General features: G+C 32.8%; 1 pseudogene; it reads right to left on the reverse strand.

Moving 5' to 3' along the window:
- Positions 1 to 8,679: 8,679 nt before the first annotated feature.
- On the reverse strand, positions 8,680 to 9,468 carry LOC141673879 (uncharacterized; annotated as a pseudogene).
- Between the last annotated feature and the right edge of the window lie 1,893 nt (positions 9,469 to 11,361).

Raw genomic sequence — 11,361 nt, forward strand, 5'->3', positions numbered from 1 at the left:
TAACTCCCAAAAGGAACCTGTTTTACAAAAGGACAAAATCCCCAGAATGTTCTTCAATTGTTTTGTTGTTTGAGAAAAAGGAACTGGTATCACAAACATGGAAACTTATCAATTTTTCATGAATATCACTCATGCACTTTCATGTGCAAAATAGTCTTAACAGACTGATAGGTTTGAGGGTAGTACTCCTGAGGGGGAGCTATCTAAATCCTCTCCAATTCAATTGGAGGTTCCTCAAGAAGGAACAACTCCCCTTATAACTCTAGCAAAAGCTGCCTTAGCAGTAAGAGCTAGAAGTACAATTGCCCATGATCCCGTCATAAGAAAGGCAAGCTTAGCACATTCAAGTGCCAGTGTGGTGCAAGACACACAAGGGTTTGAGGCTGGTGCACATGACAGTAACCCAGTCAAATCCCCTCTAATTTAATTGGGGGTTCCCACTACAAGTAGAGAACAACACACTGTCACAACCACATAGCAATCTGTGAGTCAAACTGTGACCCCAGTCACAGATGCTTATGCACTCACTATTCTGATGAAATGAGTATGATTAGCCCTATATGGCTTTCCCCTAATCATATGATCACAGATTAACTCTTCTCATCCACCTCTTATTTCTATAGGACAAACAACAATTGAGCCTTTCATGTGAGATTGTGAGAAAAGATTGAGAGAATCACAGAAAATAAGAGAGACAGGATCCTTCCTGGCAAAAGGAGAGGTAGATGAGTGTCTGGATTTAGCAATCCTTGTGAGGTTACTCTGACTCTTAAAAGTCATGAGGATAATGTAGTGAGAAGTAGTGAGACTACTTATTCAAAAGAACAGAGAGATTATGAATTTCCTATTCTATTCTACTTGATAAATTCATCAATACAAACTTCACTAAAACTTGTAGCTGCTGATAGTGTTCTAAATGAACATTGACAAAAGCTTGAACACTGTGCATCTAGATGGATCTTTCTTCCTGAAGATAATGTCAAAAAGGGCGAGAATATATCTAAATGCAACTCACAAAAGAAGATCAGATGGGAAAATTGGGTTCTTGGGTTCTGCATTTAGATAAAGTTTTGACATCATCAATCAGAACTTGTGCATAATTTCATAATGAACTAGTTGGGGGAGATTGTAATATATAATAGATGATGTCAAAGATTACTAGAGCTAACAATGTCATTAGCATCTATGATCTAAGTGGAAGATTAATGAATAGTTATTTTCAGTAATCAGTTAAGCTTGGGGCCAACCCTAAGTTAGTTGTATTGTTATCTAAATTTGTATTCTGTACTTGTAACACTTAATTCTGTAAAAAATGCAAAGGAGCAGACTAGATTCTTTTTCCTAAAATAGTATCAAGCCTAAGGATTCTATCTAGAAGAAGATGAAGAAGATCATGCCTTAGAAGAATTTTGAAGAAGCTTGGAGTTGAATAAATCTGTTTGGAGAAAAATGTTCTAAGTCAAGATCTCTACAAGTCACATATTTAATGTTATAGAGAAGTCATTCGAGAACTCCAGAATGACTTATCGAAAAGTCATTCAAAATCCAGAGAGTACCGACAAATAAGCAATATCTACTCGACGGATGAGCTATATATCCACTCGATGGATGAATAACATCTACTCGACGGATGAGTAATATCTACTCGACGGATAAGCTATACATCTACTAGACGGATGAGCAGTATCTACTCAAAGGATAAGCAATATCCACCGGGAGTAGAGAAGTCAGGAAAGCTACTCGAGAACTCAAAAAGATATCGACAAGTCATTCTTTCACTAGAGAACTCAGAGTTATCGACAAATCTATATCCATTCGAGAACTCAGAGATATCTACAAGTCAAGTGAAGTTATGAAGACTAGAGATCTCGATGAGCTAAAGACCTCTACAAGCCAAACTCATTATGGAGTACTAGAGATCTCGATAAGCCTTTACACTTATCGAGATATCAAGTGTTCAAATGAATCAAACTAGAGATCTCGAAGTACAGAATTGCAGATCAGTTTAATATCCAAGATAAACAATCAACAAACAATCCAACAGTTGGATTGACAAGTCTACAAAAAGCAGCTTGAAGTGTGTGCAAGATCAATGTAAAAGATTAACTGATAGAGGAAGATTAAAGTAAACACGGGATACTAAAGATATGCTTAGCCAAAAATGGAAGATTTGCTTTTCTATAAATAGAAATGACAAGTGACAATTTAGAATAGCTAATAGCATGTTTATTATCCACCGTGTAAACCAGCAGTTAACTGAGCTATAAAGTTAACACTGGTCCTCTAGTTAGAAGTAACAATTTAGATCAAAATTCTTGTAACACTCTCGAGAAGAAGCCGATCTCTTTAACTTCGAAGAGCTTAGAAATTTTGTAGCAAAGCATCTTAATTTTTAATAGAAAAATTAAGTGAGTTTTGAAGATCTGTGTTCTTTATTTTGTGCAAGTTTAATTTCTACATGAACACTTTTCTATACAAGATTTAATTTACTTTGTTCAACCATTATCTTTCAAGAAAAGTCTAAAATCAGAAAAACACATTCACCCCCCTCTGTGTGTGATTCATTACCTAACATTAAGGTTTGGGTATAAATATCCCTAATAATGTAAAACAAAGGACAACTCATAATAAAACACTCTATTACTTTCTTGTATTCTCAAACCTATCTTACACCAGACCCACTATACTGATTCTCACACCAGAGTAGGCTTGTCAATGGAGCAAAACTCCGATTCAACCCGATCCGAGGTCATTTTCGCGGATATGGATCGACCTATTAAAAATCTGATCCGATAAGAAAAATTTGATTATAAATGGAACGGATATGGATTTAGGCCGATCGGATCTGTTAATAATCCGATCTGGTTTATATATATTTATAAATATATATATATATATATATTACATAATAAAAATATTTTTTAATAATTCTAATTTAAAAGTATTATCCTCGAGTCAAGTCCCATTATCTATACTTCGTTCGGTTCGGTCTCTGGAGTCCAGACCATTTATATAACCATATTTCTATAACCATAATTCTTTTACCTTTTACTAGGGGTGAGTATCGGTCGGTTTGCGTGGTTTGGAGGGTGCAAATCGAACCAAACCGAAATTGTGGTTTCCCTAAAATCCAATCCGAAACCAAACAGTTATGTGAAACACCAATCCGTTTAAAACGGTTCGGTTTGGTTTCGGTTTAAATCATTTTTTATAAAACAAAGTTAGAAATTAAATTAGAGTTGAACTTGTAAATAAGAATCGAAAGTCTGTATCATATTATAGAATTATATTTTCTATTATAATCTTATTCAAAAAGAATGTAATGCCCCCATATTCCGGGGTCAGGAATCTAGGTCGTCACACAATCCTTCAATCATGTGTAACCTGTATTAACTCAGAAATCCAATAACTCTATATCACAGACCCTCAATCTCACACATACACACACACAAGTTATAGCCTTAAAAATGATGTACGCAATGTAATCTTCTTTTATTACAACTCAAATGTACTTTACAGGATCTTAAACAATTATTCGTGACCTCTACCTGAAGTTACAATAATTACTACTAACATCTTATACCTATTTGAATACTTTGGTCCACTTGAGATAAAGTTGTAAGAGATTCTCCCCACGATTTCAAGTGACTAAGTCCCACGCCGGCATACTGGTAATCTATTGTGTTGTGATATTTAAAAGAAAGTAAAAGTGAGCAATAATGCTCAGCCATAATAATCAACAGTATGAAAAGACTATTAAAGAAATTATATTAATCCGTATAAGGATATGTATTTATTCAAAGTAGTTTTTCTTGGTGATACACACCTCTTTTCAAAAAAATCTTTGATTGACTTATTAGTCAGCAAATACCTTAATGGTAAACCCAGCATATAGGCTTGGGTTACGGTATTGCATCATAATTCTAATTGGAAGAATGAGACACTCTCTGGAGCCCTACTATACGATGATCAGTCGTACATCAGAATAATATTGTTCTCTACATATAGAAGGACGACTTCCTTACTCCTGATTATCAACCTGGCTGCATATGGGCTATGTGCCCCATTCTGGGTATACATAAACTTCGTAGGTCATTGAGTACACATGGGATTATCTCGTACGGTACTAGTAGTCTCCCAGATACACGAAGTACTGGATCTCTACCCCTCCCTTGTCCTGGAAGAATCCTATCATATTTCTGGAACTCGAACTATATCGAAGTTCCCCAAGTATTTTACGTGTTTATAGGCACAACTCATCTCACATATGTATATATGTACTTCTGAGAATTTTCGGAGGAAGTACTAAGATAATGTGAGTTGACCGTTGTCAACATATAAGTATTTAATGGGGAGTTTCTTTTGACATAATAATCAAATTATTTAAAGTATGCCGAGATAATATTTTTCGACGACCTGAAAGTATTAATATGATTTTCTGAAACTCAGAAAATATTTTAAAATAGGTTTTATTATTTTTTAAATGATCTTAAATTATTTAATAAATATTTAATAATTAAAAATAATAATTAAATAATTAAACCTCGAATAATTCCATTTTAAAAGGATATTTGAAGTAATATTCCTCAACTAATTTATGTTTAAGTAATTAAATAAATCCTTAATATATAAAATAATTGGTTTTAAAATAAAATAACGTTGGAGAATACTTCTCTCTTTTTAAATGAATATCTTAAATAACATCCATTGCTCGGGTAATTAAATAGAGTTGAGGGAATACGATCTTTAGAAATCATTTTTTAAAATAAAATTTGAGGTAGTTTAATATTTCGCAAGTGGACATCGAGTCCCTTGGAATAAAATAGCTACGAAATTTTAATCGTCCAAAACATCTCCGGGATGATTCCTGGGTTTATACTTTATAAAAACTGACTGACTCGCGGTCTTACAACTTATACATCACGCTCTACTATAGCATTAATATTCTTAAATAAAACACTCCACAATACTTCCGGGTTTTCACCAACTTATACTGACCGATCCTTGGTCTAAAATATATACCTCATATTATAATGCTACTCTCTAGTGTTATCGATTGAAATTCGGTAATATTCATATACCAAAATCATTAACCTATCGTATGATATTATATATCATAATTCGTAAAATATCGTAATACATCATCATATATATATAACATTTATTTAAAAACAAACACAACACAACAGTTTTAAAATATAGGGTTTGAAAATTTGCCTGGAGTCCAAGATACGTTCCCGACTTCCACTCGTTCTGGATTTTCTAATCAACAAATATCATAATCTTAATCAGTATTCCTAATCCCATCACCGACTTATATTTCTAATAAGTACAATACTTCATAATTTTCAAAATTTGACCGACTAGAAATAAGTATCAATCCTTGGTCGAACCGGACGGTCAAAGTGGTCTTCTAGAGTTGACTTTACCGAATGTTACTATTACGCGACTCACACTCTAACATTTTTAATAAATCAAAAAATTAGTATTTTAATACGAAACCACTCAAAGAGCTTCTTGAGTGTTTTTAACATTTATCATAAAAGTTTCATTTTGAAATTATGAATTTAAATAGGTGAAAAATATTTTAAAAGTTCGGTCAGCTACGGAGTTTTACTATTCACACCGCTTTCACTAAAACATTGATTTCTCTCAAACCGTTAACTCAATTAACGCACCATCTTCACTGCGCGATCTAGAAAAATCCCGAAGCAGCAGTTTGATGGTAGTGGCTAGCTGTGGTGGTTTTTGGGGTTCTCTCCTTGCGCGACCTTCATTCCGACATTTTTATAAAATCGAAAAATTTAAATTTTAACTCGATTATTTTTTGAACTTTTTCCTTACTGTCTTATCTAGTTTGTCCAATTTTTCCAAAGTCTTATAATTCTTTTAAGGGTTCCAAAAATATCAAACTCTTAGACAAATTTTCTGCAGTTTGCATTCACGTAAGTGATTTACTAAAACAGTCATATCTCCTAAACCGTAAATCTCCTTGACGCGTTCTTTATATGTACGTAAACTAAAAATCAAGGGCTAGCTTGACATATCCAGTGAGTTTTACTTTAAAGAACTTATATGGCCTAAAGCTTCTGTCTAACCAGTTTATGTGTAATCAAAGTCTCAAATCCACAATAACATAAAATCCTTGAGGTCTTCATCCCTCAAATCTCATACCAACACTCAAACTCACCAATATTTATCCATTAACAAGTATTTCAGTTTATATTAATCAACATCCAAAAGCCACATCTTCAAAATAAGCATTACTCATCAAGATTCCATCTTAAGTGTACTAAACTTTTAAGAACTCAACATACTAAAGCTTATCTCAACATCAATCACAAAACTCATCCAAGATATCTTTAAAAGTAAGAATTTATACCTTCTTGAGTACAAGGGATTCTAGAACTATGTTGTCTAGTGGGTAGATCCTTCAAAACCTAAGATAAGAAAACAAAGTTAATTTTCGGATTTACTATCCATCACCAACTTTGAGTAAGGATTTGACTATGCTATACTAATCCAATGGCCATGAAATTTTAAACACACCTTGTAAATGATATGAGAAAGATTTGGTTACAATTTGGTGATTTTTGAATTCCTAGAACTCGAGATATGGATTTTTCTTTCTTGGTGGTTTCTACTGGGCAATTTCCATACATCTCTTCAAAGATCTGAAAAAATGAGGACCTTAAACTGCTTAAATAGAAAAGTCGTGTGACATTAGAAGTGTATATCGTCTCAATAACTTTCTAACGAGTTATAGAACGAAATGTTTTGAGTGATAAATGAAGGAGATACAACCTTTCTAAGCTGTTATTCTCAGTCTGGCCGGGTTGAAGAAAAGAAAGAAAATTTAGCTTGCTTGCTTGGTTGCTTCCTTGTATAGGTGATATGATTATATGTGTATATATACTAGGCAAACAAATCTTCATCATATCTTTCTATCTTGGATATTTTCAAAGCTATTTAGCTAGCCAAGTACCACCATGTTACTATTTGCCTAGCTAGGGTACTATGCATCTTAGATTGGTTACTATTTGGTTTCCAATCCTTGATTACTTCCTTACTTGTTAGTTTGCATGATTTTCATGGATTTATATGTTTTATTTATTCACTTACATATTCGCTTGGTCGCTTATGCGTTTTCGTAATAAATCTTCGTAAGCGATTCACGGGTAAATCCTTTCTTATACGTCATTTACGCTTTGAAGCCTTGTACTTGGATTTTAATTTGTAGAATTCTAAATTTTGAATCATAATATGATTCTCGTATTTCTCGATAGTGCGTAAGATAAGGTCGTTTTACAAAGTTCATTTTCTCCGAAAACGAATGGCTTTTACATACACTCATTTGGTACGTATAATCACAATATCAACTCGGAATATTAAATTTAAAACTTGTATATGGTGTAGTCGTAAAGGTTTTTATTAAACCGCAAGGTTACTATTCATAAAGGTCTTTTATCGATGTCAAAAATTTTGGTTTTTTACAAAGAGTATATACAAATTGTGACTTTCAGATATAAAAAAAAGGTAAGAAGATGAGAAAGATGCGACCAATTCTCATACTTTTATTGAATAAAAATTAAAAAAATGTAAACATAGCACATACATAGATATTAATATCTTAAAATAAAATATATTAAGATTAGTTTTTTTATATGTTTTAGTTTACACATATGTTATGAATTATTATTTTATTACTAATTGCACCTTACTATATTAATTTTATATTCTAAATATGCGGTTTGTTCGGTTATTTTAGTCAATTTGGAGGTAAAAACCGAAACCAAACCGAAAAAATTCGGTTTTTAAAATGCCAATCCGTCACCGAACCAAACCGTTAGTAAGCCGTAAAATTCGGTTTGGACGGTTTCGGTTGATTTGGCTAATTTATGCCCAGTCCTACCTTTTATAGCCGCATAACCCAGATCCCAATTCATATAACACTTTTATTTCTCAACATTAATTTTTTTCATTATTAGAATCAAAATACTGTACAACCCTATGTTTATTACAAAAAGCGAATTTTAATTTGTAATTTCTCTTTGAACTTCGTTGTATTCTACTTTTTATATATTTTTTGGAATTATCAATTTTAAATAGATTTTGTAATAAGTTAAGTTAAAAAATAAATATACTTCGACCCAACTATGATCTTTTTTTTTCAAAATAAATGGAGCGAATATCCGATCCAAAATCCGTGATCTGAACGGATTGAGATATTAATCGACCTGATAAAAAAACTGAAGCTGATCCGATCCGAATGCGTATCCGAAAAAATTATTGAATATGGATATGAATTTAGGTCGATTATATCCAAATAAGATCTATTGACAATCCTAAAACAAATAGATTTTATTAACTTTTGTTTGTTTAGTTTTGAGACTTTTACTATAAGTATGATGATTTAATACTCAATTGTACAACTTTACAAATTTAACTACTTAAAGACGAAAATAAGCAAAGTCAAATCACATTAAAAAATCACACTTTGCATATACTTAAACGCCTAACTCACCTAATATACGCCTAGGCATCGCCTAGACACCGCCTAACTCTCTAAGGCATCGCCTAGGTACCACCTAATTTGCCTAACCTATAAAAATCAAGATGGTAGGGACGCCTTTTCTTTTTTTACCACCTTTCCGCCTAGGGCGACAACTAGGCGAAGTCTTAATAACTATGACCACATCTAAAGCATCTCTCCAGCAACTCATATGCCTCTTGAACCCTTCATTTCTTACATAGACCATCAAATAATCCGTTGTAAGTACAGATATAAAAAGACAGTCCCTCTTTTCTCAGCGTATCCATCAAGTCATATGCACGATTAAAGTTCCCTACTTTACAGTGTCCATCAATGAGAGTAGTATAAGTATTGCCATTAGGAACCAATCCCTATTCAAGCATCTTACTAAGCAGCATCTCCGCTCGATTCATCTTCTCTGGCTTACAATATCCATTGATCATAGGAGTGTACATAAGCACATTAGGTTTATAATTATCACTCCTAACAAGTTTAAGAAAAAGCCTAAAAGCTTTATCAATCCATCCTTTCTTACATAAACCATCAATCATCACAGTATGTTTATAAACATTCGACTTCAAACCCTTCCTCACCATCTCCATTAACAATTCAAACCCTTGCTTAATACTCCCCCTCTTACATAACCCATTAATCAAACAAGTATAATTAAACACATTTGGAATCAACCCCACATCAACCATCTTCCCAAAAAACCACAACCCTCGATTCATCAAACCCTTGTCACAAAACAACCTAACAACCATCATACATGTCGCATTATCAACCCAAAACCCTCTCTCCAACATTCCACACAACCACCTATCCAGTTCCCTAACCTCACCGATCCAACAATACTGAAGCACCAGATTGAGCCGAAGCAATCGGATCAAAGAAGCATTAAGTTGCGTAAAGAACAAGATAATTGAAATGGTCATAGTTCAGACATATCCCCTATCATTAGTACAAGCAATTCATTGCTCTTATGTTGGTCTATCATAAGGTAGAGTAGTGGAAAAGTGCAAATTGTTAGTTCAAGAGTTGAAAAATCGTCATGACTTATTCGTTTAAGAATTTTTATAGATTTTAAGATTTTCACAATCTCACTCTCATGCTCATAATTTTCATATATATATCTTGCATGCGATCTTGCATTCATTTATATAAATCAAAATGTGCATTTTATAGCGCATTTTCTGTGACTTAGATGATATTATTTAAAGTTATTAAATCTTAGAAATTGAATTGATGAGGGTTTTTAATAACTATGAGTTGATTGTTTTTTTTATTGTAGATGTATGTTTAACAATTTTGATATAAGAAATTTGTAGATGCAAGTTGTGGCATTGATTGAAGTGATAAATTTGTTGAGGTTGTGAATTTGATTTCAGTTGGATTAATGAAAATTGGGCGTCAGACTCAGATACTTACTTTTAAATTTTTTTGTTGCATTTTTTTTATTTCCTTACAGGTTTTTTGATGAAATGCGGATGTTTATATCATTAAATCATTCAGAATACAATCCTTAACATTGATCGGAATAGACCTCCAATCAAAAGTACGATCATGATACATATGTGACACTCGAGCAAGTTCGTGAGCCGACATATTCGCAGACCGCTTAATAAAATACAACTTAAAGTTTGTTAGGTCCCAATTTGTTTGTAGAAGGGGGGGTTGAATACAAACAGTACCAAATAATCGAATAAATGCGGAATAAAAAATGTGAAACAAAATTCAAGTTAAATAAAAATATTATTAAACTTGAAAGGTGTTACAACAACTGTATCGATTACAAGGTATTAATCTCAAATTAATTATCACAAATCTAGAATAAATTCGACATGAACTTTTTCTATTTTTGCAATAATTAGAATCAAATGCTAAACGTGATTTGAGATTAAGTTCTAGGGATTTTGATCCGCTAGATTGTTACACAAGAACAAGATAAAGATTTCTAGTTGATTGGATTTAACTTTGCAATCTAGAAATTGATCTTTGAATTTCAGCAGAGAACAATGAAATATTTCTTAGGCGACTGCTGTGTTCTTGTATTTTTCAGTGAGTGAATGTCTTCTGCTTCTTTCTCTTTTTGTATGCAATCCAACAAAATTACTTGAACTGCAATGACAATCGGTAGGACAATCTCTTTGGCTCAGCAAGACTTTCAGTAGGACTTTCAATTGTACTAGCAAGACAATCTGATTGAACTACAATGACTATCGGTATGACAATCAGTTGAACTAGCAAGACAATCTCCTTCCTAGTGTAACTTTCGGTATGACAATTGAAATGACTTGGCATGACAATCGGTATGACAATCCAGATTGTCATGCTAGTTCATTTTCAATTGTCTTGCTGATTTAAGACTGTTTTTAAACCAATTAAACTTCTGAAAATTCCTAAAATTAATTCAGAATTAATTAATCAATTAATTCAATTAATAAATAAATTATTCTTCGCAGATATAATTTATTTTCTTAAATAAATTAGATGACTTAATTAATTAATAGAGAATTAATTCTAGTCTTGAGCAGCAACCATTCTTCTGCAAATCTTCTGAAAATCACTGAAAATTATGAATCAATTCCACCACTTCAACGTTGACACTCGATGTACTGTCTGGTTCATGAGTGACTAACTTCCGTGACGTTTCTTCATGTGTTGACTTTGATACTCTGATTTTCTTCTGATTTTCTTCAGATTAAATCCTTATAATTAATGATACTCTGACGAGATCTCTGTCACTTGATTAAATCCACGATCTTGATTTATATCACTGAGGCATGATCAACTTCTTGAACTTCTTCCAGTGAATTAACTCCTCAAGT

The sequence above is a fragment of the Apium graveolens genome, chromosome 7, assembly GCF_009905375.1.
Source record: "Apium graveolens cultivar Ventura chromosome 7, ASM990537v1, whole genome shotgun sequence".
NCBI lineage: Eukaryota > Viridiplantae > Streptophyta > Magnoliopsida > Apiales > Apiaceae > Apium > Apium graveolens.